This window comes from Homarus americanus, unplaced genomic scaffold, assembly GCF_018991925.1.
Source record: "Homarus americanus isolate GMGI-L3 unplaced genomic scaffold, GMGI_Hamer_2.0 scaffold40248, whole genome shotgun sequence".
Taxonomy (NCBI): Eukaryota; Metazoa; Arthropoda; class Malacostraca; order Decapoda; family Nephropidae; genus Homarus; species Homarus americanus.
This window is the reverse complement of record NW_024712526.1, coordinates 8,266,139-8,276,293: the sequence shown is the minus strand read 5'-3', so window position 1 is coordinate 8,276,293 and position 10,155 is coordinate 8,266,139.

Below are 10,155 nucleotides of genomic sequence, written 5' to 3'. Positions count from 1 at the left end.
AAACAGACCCCACTTCCCTTCTACATTTGTGATGCCTTTGTGTGACTTCTAATCCTCCCCTTCCTCCTTCCACTTCGTCACCTCTTCAAGATCCCATTTATTACCACCTCTAATGGTCACATTGCGATGGGGGGTCGAGGAGTAATTCTTCAAGCATAATATAATGGATTATTATTTTGTTTTTAGAAATCTGTTTGTTTTCGTGTTAAGAGGTCACAATTAAGGTGACCGTATTAAGCAAAGGTCACAACTCCGTTACATACCACAAATCAACGTCTCATAGTGGTCAACGTCATTGTTCAAGGTCATTGTCACAGGTTAAGGTTAAAGTTCATAGCTGCCATATAAGAAGATACTGCACATAATTATATAAGGATTAAGCACATACCTACTTATATGCGGCTACAGGACTAGGCTATATAGATGAGTTTCTGAACGCATAATTATAATCTTTGGGGTTAAAAGGTCATGTCCCAGCAGTCGCATGGGCGTGTCCTTTATAGCAGGTGTCCTCTGACGGGTGTGCTCCTGCTATTTCGACAGACCTCTTACCATCGCTCCGCCGGCCATAGCCTAACTATAGCATAGCGCCAAGATGTGTTACACAACCTAACCTTGGCGGGTGTTTGACCTGGAGGGTGTATTAGACTACATAAGAATGGAGGAAACTGCAGCGGGCCTATTGGCCCATACTGGGCAGTTCTATTTACACCCAACCCCTATTGCTCATATATCCAACTTGCCTATGTTTGAAGTTATCCAGCGTATTCGAGTTAATGATGATATTTGGTAACTTGTTCCACTCATCCACTACTCTATTTCCAAACCAATATTTCCCTATTTCGCGCTTAAATCTACATTTGTCTAATTTAAAACCATTGTTACGAGTTCGTTCCTGGTTGGATAGTTTGAGTATTTTTGTAATGCCCCCTTTGTTCAACCCTGACTTCCATTTATACACCTCTATCATATCGCCCCTCACTCTACGTCTCTCGGGGGAGTGCAAATTATGATGTTTTAACCTGTCTCTGTACTCTAGGTTCCTAATGCCCGGGATTAGTCTTGCTATTCTCCTCTGAATTCTTTCCAAGGATTCTATATCCATTCTGTAATACGGTGACCAGAACTGAACTGCGTAATCCAAGTGAGGTCCCTCAAGCTCAATATATAGTTTTAGGATGACCTCGCTAGTTTTGTAACTAACACTCCTTTGTATGAACCCAAGTACTTTATTAGCCTTTTTTTTCGAGCAAATACACATTGTTTACTTGGCCTAAGATTCCTACTTATCATTACTCCTAAATCCTTCTAGCAGTCGGATTTCTCAATAACATCGTTGTTCATCTGGTATCTGGTTTCCCTGTTTACATCTCCTATACTGATTACTTTACATTTGTCCACATTGAATTTCATCTGCCATTTTTCAAACCATTCGAATTTTTTTTAGATCTTCCTGTAGTCTTGCGGAGTCCTTTTCAGATTTAATTACACGACCTATTTTTGTATCATCAGCAAATTTACTTAAGTTGCTGTCTACGCCGAGATCTATGTCATTAATGTATCTAATAAATAATAATGACCCAAGTACTGAGCCTTGGGGAACTCCATTAGTGACGTTGCTCCAATCGAATTTAGTGCCGTTAATGCCATACAAAATACCATAGAAGCTCGACCGCATTCTCATGACAATTACTATTAGAAGATGGAGAGTACTTTCCTCATAACTGTATTAGCTAAATATCCTTGTAATTAACCGCTTAAAGGTGACTATAAAATCACACTGTTGCTTAGTATCGTGAAAATACACACTCAATTTTCTTGAATGCTGTTTGTCATTATATAATAATAATAATAATAATAATAATAATTCACAGTTTAGGTCGGAGAATTGGTCATATATAAACTGTTATATAAGTACTCACTAGTACTGAAGAGGTTATTGAAAGTCGAGGGTTGGATTGCGTAATGTGTGTCGAGGCAAAGATTAACCGAGTGAGATTAGAAGGGAGAAGGGGTGGAAGGGGGAGGGTGGTGTAAGGGAGGGAGAGTAAGGAAGGGAAGGAGGATGCGTAAAGAAGAGAGGGAGGAAGGAAGGAAGGTAGGAGAAGAGTAAGGCAAGGAAGGTGGAGTTTAGTTTAACAAATTTATTTGCAAAGCTTGTAGTACAGTTTGCCTATTCTGAGTAATTCGGTCAGGTCTTGACACTGAGGATGGTATTACTTCTCACTGCCACGCAGGACAGAGGTTCATACACAAAGGAATAGATCATATTCATTAACAGTATATATAGGCCAGATTCATGTGGGTTGATGTCGCTGTTCACTGCCATGCAGGACAGAGGTTCGTACACAAAGAAATACATCATATTCAATAGCAGTGTATATAGGTCAGAGTCCTGTGGATGATGTCACTGTTCACTGCCATGCAGGACAGAGGTTCATATACTGTACATTGGACGTCGTATTCTAATTGAAGACTACTCAGTGTGGGCTAGCAAATTTTGGATAAACTGCGTAGGAAAGGGAGAGAAGAAAGAGTACGAGAGGGAGAGAAGGAGGAAGAGTGAGGTTGGATCATGGAGGTATTATACCTCCATGGGTTAGACCAGGGGTCACCAAACTTTTTTCACAGTGGGCCGGATAACTGAAAGAATGACGAGCGCGGGCCGCATAATCATTCTGTTCAATACTTGCAAGCCAGAACGAAAGCTCTGGTAACGTCAGAGCGTAGGCGGAGCTACCACGAGCCGGGGAAGGACTTGGGATCCGGCCCGCGGGCCGTAGTTTGGTGACCCCTGGGTTAGACGGTTGGTTAGGTGGGGAAGGGAGAAGCACGGAAGGGTCGGGTCTCAAGAGGAAGAAGGGAGGGGTGGGTGGGATAAGTGTAGTGAGTAGGTGGGTGCCTGCACCTCTCATCCTCACTAATTATAACCATGACTCTCACATCACTAATCCACTTCATTTACAACTTCTCGTTACTTTTTTAATCGAAGTGGTTAACGTTATGATGTCACCAGGTTAAAGTCAGGGTAAGTTAGCTTGCGTATGCCCTAAGTTGTTGTGCTTCAAAAATACAATATTAGTCGATACACTAGTCACCTTAATAACCATCATATACTAAAAAGCATAACTGTAGATGATTTGATAACTTAGTTCAGTAGATTTTAGGTACATTTACATTTTACATAACATCTAGGTTAAGGCAGTGACGATGGCTATTGCCATGTGGGAATTCCTGTACAAGTGCACTATAAACATATTTCTGTACTTACTGTATCTAGGGCAAGACACTACCCTTTTATTATAGATACTATACAGTACAATATGAATTAACTTGCAGAAAAGAATTTCTGTAAATACCCCAATCCAGTGTCTAAATTCATATAGACATTTATATATTTAACTTGTAGAAAGCCCCAATGTAAATATTGTAAATATTGATACTATTGTGTTCATCATTTCTGCGTGTTTTAGTTTAAATAGGTGAATTCTTTACATTGTCAGTCATCATAAATATTCATCGTACGGATCTTTGTGATTGCTAACTTGATAGACGTTAATAACGTTATAGATAAAGGAGGGCCTTGATCCCTGTTTTTATGAGGGGTGTTAGTTGGTTGGGGAAGGGTTATTTTAGGTCCCTGGATGGACCTGATATCTAGGGAGGGGAGGGGGGAGGAAGGGTTATTTTAGGCCCCTGGGGGTACCTGATATCTAGGGAGGGGAGGGAGGAACAGAGTGGTGTGTCCGAGTGAGGTATATATTTTCACCACACACTTTCTCCACTGCCATTTGTAATCGAGTAAGAATACAAGAACATAAGAAAATAAGGAGTCTGCAAATAGGCCGGTTTGCACGTGCATGGCAGCTCCTGTCGAGAGTTACTACCACTCTCTATCATCCATGAATCTATCTAGCCTCCTTTTAAAACTTGCCAGCGTTCCATCACTTACTGCAAAATTGCTTAGCTGGTTCCACTCGTCCATCACCCTATTTGTGAACCAGTTCCTTCCCATCTCCCTCCTCAACCTAAACTTATCCAACTTAAATCCGTTGCTACGAGTCCTATCCTGCTCGGATATTATAAGAACTTTATCTATATCCCCTTTATTGATTCCTTTCACCCACTTAAATACTTCTATCATATCTCCCCGCACTCTTCGTCTTTCTAGGGAATGCGAGTTTAGTTTCTTTAACCTATCTTGATATGGAAGGTTTCTAAGTCCCGGAATCATTTTCGTCATTCTTCGTTGCACCGACTCTAGTGAATGTATATCCATTCTATAACAAGGGCACCAGAACTGAACCGCATTATCGAGGTGCGGCCTGACTAGCGCAAGATATAGTTGCAATAAGACCTCTGCACTTCTAGATATAAAACCTAATACTCTGTTTGCCTTATTTCGAACATTAACTCACTGTTTTCTAGGCCGTAGGTCCGGGCTTACAAGTACCCCTAAGTCTCTTTCACAAGTCGACTTCTCTAGGTTGATGTTGTTGATGTAAGTTGATCATCCCAAATTGACAAAATGATAGCGAATTTTTTATTGATTTCATACCCACTTGCGATCTCCATGTGGTTCGAGAAACTAACATGGCCCGAGCGGTAGAGTCGTCCGCAGGTTGCAAGTGTAGAGGGCTCTCAGGTGGGAGGGAGGGTCCTGCTTGAACGTGAAGTAGATCAACCTGTAATTTATTTATTTTTTTTTTTTACATCGTATGTGGTACCTCTCCAAGTATCATGGAAGAGGGTGATTGTCTCAGGTGCGAGTAGCAGTCACTTACATGTGCCTATGTATACATATAGAAACTTATTTTTTTATCAATTCTTTCTACATGCTACAACAGTAGGGTCTTAAACTGTGTATAACAAAATGCCATTTATGGTTGGTAAATTCTCGTCAGATACATGTACTGTTGATCGAGGTGTAATGTGCCACAATAAAACCTACCTTAGAAAATTATCCCAGATAAATCAGCAGATATTCAGAGAATATCTAAAATTTAAGCTTATTGAACTAACGAGCAGTAAAATCAGTCAGAGAAAAATTCCCCATAATTCTTACCATGAGGAGTAGCGCCATCCTTCTCCCGAGTGATTACGTAACCCATGAAATTAAGTATTGAATGTTTCACTTCTCATACCAAAATCCTTAAATGAAAATAAAGCATTTGGTCATTGGTTTATACTGTTTCAGGAATAATTACCCACGTGCAAATAGAGGTACAACAGAGAAATTCTAGCTCACGTGCCACGTTATCACGCAGGGTAAGGGCGAGGCTGGGGCGTCGGAGAGGTTGGTATGTCGTCTGAAAACGTTGCGCCTTCAGTTCTTTTTGAAACGTTATTAACAATATCTTTCTCTGCAAATGGTCGATAAACTATTTCATTGTGCATAGTATACCTTACTGTACTTCATGAGATATATTATGAGAATAATAGTCATGTTGTAAGTAAATTATATAAAATGATAACTTACAAGCGACGTGTGGCATGGATTCTTTTCCACGTCACCAATCCTGTCTTGAATGTTCTGGAGTGTTCCAAAGATTGTGAAATACTGTACCTACATATATTATGAACAGTATATCCTTCTGAGTCAGCAGTTATCATATACTTCCAAAGTATGACAGGAAATGTCAGGAACCTTGGTATATTTGAGAATCCCCTTACTGCTTTCTATCGATATTTTTATTCCTTGTGAGGTAAACGTTCTTTAGATCCCTTCAATTTAACAAATATTCTCTGCCTAAATACACTTTTATGATTAATTAGAAATCGTGACTCCTCTGGCTCGTGAAGAAATTTAGTCAAATATTATTCAGATACTTTATGTTGAAATTGCTTACCATAAGTAAGGTTAGGTCAGGACATATTTATAAAATCTTCCCCAGTCATTACCATGGCGACGAACTGGTACCATCCTAGGAAAAATATGAAAACTACGTCATGTGACGATGCCAGTCCTATTTTTTTAGCACTTTCATTCACCACAATACGTATTTCCCACTTCAGATAAAGATGGCCGTAGTTACCTTTACTTTAGCTTGATATATATTATTATTATTAGGTTTTAATTAAATCGTTGTTGATAATATAGTAAATAGAATAAGTCCGGCATGGCGATGGCTATCACGTGACAGACATGCTCCTCCTAGCTCCCAGGGCCAAGCCTCGTGCCGTCAGGTCCCGTGTTTTCCCGCCTTCTCGAAGCTTGGTACAGCTGAACGTCAACACGTGGTACAGGGCTCAGACAGTGAGGTGGTGTACCATGTGGAAATTATTAAACCGTACTATATTGAATGCTGCTGTCGTGATACAGTGCTATGTGGGATTGAGGGGACTTTTGTCCTAGGGGCTTTTGTCCAGGCCCCGAGATTGACTATTTGCAGGATTACTGTATCAGCGAGAATTACTGTACTCTTACTGGGCAACTACCACGTGGTCATTCTTGTACTTAAGGAAATGCTGGACTACTGTACCGCGTGGTCATCCCTGTACTTTAAGTAAATGCTGGGCCACTGTACCCCGTGGTCATTCCCATACTTTAAGTAAATGCTGGACTACTGTACCACGTGGTAATCCCAGTACTTTAAGTAAATGCTGGACTTGTGGTCATCCCTTTACTTTAAGTAGGGCTAATTTTTATCAGTTTTCACAAAAAATTCACGAGGGAATTCCAGAGGTGGAACTGATATTTAGGGGAAAGGAAGAAGAGAAATTAAAGAATATCACTATCAGAAAAGAGGATGTTCTTAAGGATGTTCTTATGTTCTTAAGAACATAAGAATGGAGGAAACTGCAGCGGGCCTATTGGCCCATACTGGGCAGTCCCGTTTACACCCAACCCCTATTGCTCATATAAGCATCCAACCTATGTTTGAAGCTATTCAGCTTATTCGAGTTAATGATGATATTTGGTAACTTGTTCCATTCATCCACTACTCTGTTTCCAAACCAGTGTTTACCTATTTCACGCCTAAATCTAAATTTGTCTAATTTAAAACCATTGTTACGAGTTCGCTCCTGGTTGGATAGTTTGAGTACCTTTGTAATGTCCCCTTTGTTTAGCCCTGCCTTCCACTTATACACCTCTATCAGGTCGCCCCTCGCTCTACGTCTCTCGAGGGAGTGCAAATTAAGATGCTTTAACCTGTCTCTATACTCAAGGTTCCTAATGCCCGGGATTAGTCTTGTCATTCTCCTCTGAATTCTTTCCAAGGATTCTATATCCATTCTGTAATACGGTGACCAGAACTGAACTGCGTAATCCAGGTGTGGTCTCACAAGAGCAAGATACAGTTTTAGGATGACCTCGCTAGTCTTGTAACTAACACTCCTTTGTATGAACCCAAGTACTTTATTAGCCTTGTTACGACCAAAAACACATTGTTTACTTGACTTAAGGTTCCTACTTATCATTACTCCTAAATCTCTCTCGCAGTCGGATTTCTCTATGGCATCGTTGTTCATCTGGTATCTGGTTTCCCTGTTTACATCTCCTATACTGAGTACTTTACATTTGTCCACGTTGAATTTCATCTTCCATTTTTCAGACCATTCGAAAAATTTGTTTAGATCTTCCTGTAGTTTTGTGGAGTCCTCGTCAGATTTAATAACACGTCCTATTTTAGTGTCATCAGCAAATTTGATTATGTTGCTGTCTATGCCGATATCTATGTCGTTTATGTATATAATAAATAATAATGGTCCAAGTACTGAGCCTTGGGGAACTCCACTTGTGACGTTGCTCCAATGGGACTTAGTGCCATTAATGCTCACTTGCTGTTTCCTGTCCTGTAACCACGCCCTAATCCATTTAAGGATATTACCTTTGATGCCATGTGCTTCTACCTTTCTGATTAGTCTTTCGTGGGGGACTCTGTCAAAGGCTTTGCTAAAGTCGAGAAATACCACATCATAATTGTGCCCCTCGTCCACCTATTCGAAAACTGATGCAAAGAATGTTAATAGATTAGTTAGACAAGAACGTCCACTTGTGAAGCCATGCTGGGAATCATTGATCAATCTGTGCTTCTCCAGGTGATTTCGAATAGAGTTTGAAATGATTGCTTCCAGTAATATGCCTACTATTGATGTTAGACTGATTGGGCGGTAGTTAGAGGATAGTGATCTATCCCCCTTCTTGAAAATCGGTATTACATTCGCTATCCTCCAGGATTCTGGTACTACACCTGTTTTTAAGGACATGTTAAACAACTTTGCTAAGGGCATACTAAGCTCTTCCTTACATTCCTTTAATACTCTGGCAAATATCTCATCTGGACCAGGTGACTTATTTGGCTTTAGTTTGTCTATTTGCTCACTAACATCGTTACTAGTCACTACTGTCTCGCTTAATTTGTTTTCTTCACTATCTCTGAATAAAGTCGGTGCCCCGGGTATCATGTTTAAATTTTTGGTGGTGAAAACTGTTGAAAAATATTTATTCAAATTATTGCTCATTTCTCTATCGTTATCAGTGAGCTCGCCGGTGTCTGACCGTATTGGTCCAATCTTTTCTCGTATTTTAGTTTGATACATTTGGTAGAATCCTTTGGGGTTTGTCTTCGCCTCCCTTGCTATCCTTACCTCATTATTCCTCTTGGCTTTCCTTATCTCGGTTTTAACCCTACTCGCCAATACCCTATAGTAATCCCGGAGGTGAATTTCGCCACGATTTATCCTTCTATCTATAGCCTTCCTTTGGCCAATGACATTCTTTTAATAATTATTTATCCATTTAGGGTCATTGTTGTCTGATCTGAGTTTTTTGTATGGTATGTTCTGCCTTTGTGCATTAAGTAACTCACTATTTAAATTGTCGTGGAACTCGGCAATCTCAGATCTCGTTATCAGGTCCGTGTCATCTGTTAGGTTCACTGCCAAGCGCGACGCCCCCTCTCTCAGCTGCCTCTTTAAACTGTAAAAATTTGCCCTTCTGAAATCTGGTACTTTAGTGGAATTTTCCTTACTTATGCCCTGAAAATCTAACTGGAATCTAATTTCTTTGTGATCTCTGTTTGCAAGTTCGTTCCCTACCTCGACATTGCTAATGAGGTTTTCTCTGTTTGACAGAACTAAATCGAGTATATTATTACCCCTGGTGGGTTCGGTTATATGTTGACTTAGAAAACAGTCCTGGATCGTCTCGAGAAAATCCTCTGATTCTGAGTTACCTGTAAGGTCAGTCCAGTCTATTTGGCCAAGGTTAAAGTCGCCTACTATACAGACTTTGTTGTGTATGGACGCCCTGCGCATTTCATCCCAGATAAGTCGCTCATTGACTCTATCAAGATTAGGAGGTCTATATATTACTCCTGTGATTAATTTTTCCCTACCGTCGATTAATTATATCCAAATTGTTTCTGTATTCCGCTCAGTTTTTATTTACTCATTTATTTCACACTTCAGATTATCCATGACATAGATTGCTATTCCGCTTCATTTTCTAATTTGTAACCTGCAATTTGGTATTCGACAGGTAACTCACGTGAGTCTCGGTTCATCCATGTTTCGGTAAATGCTATTATATCGATTTTTTTCGGTATATAGCAACGCCCTGATTTTGTTTCACATACTTCTACTGTTAGCGTAGTAGACATTTAAGTTAGACGCGTTTAGGTTTAAACTCCCTGTCTAATTTAGTTTTTTCATAATTCCTAACACTATTTCCCTGTAACCTTTCACTTTGTTTACCTACTCCCACTGCAGTCTCCTCCACCCCCGTGCTCATATGTTCCCCTAGCAGTTTAAACGTTCATTAGTGTCGTCGTATTCTGACTACCGACATTTACCGGTAATACTTTTCCGTGTATCAGTGTTCAAGAAACTTTGGGTAGCTTTTAATACTGACTTGATCGATGGATGTTTTTCGAGCCTGAAGGATGTTGCTTGGCAGCTGAACGTAGTCAATGGTGAATTAGCTGCTTATTTATATTCATCTTGAAACGTTGTACTCTGGTGGAGATGAGATGACGAAGATATAACATAAACTACCGCTGTTATTGTTAGAGTGTATTCCTTTGCTTTAACAACTATTAAAAATTGCTGCCGTTTTCTGCCGCGCCGAGTACAGTATAAAGTAAATTAATGATAGCCACTCAATGTTAATTATTAAGATAAAAACTCTAAAACACACAGCTGTAGCTTGTT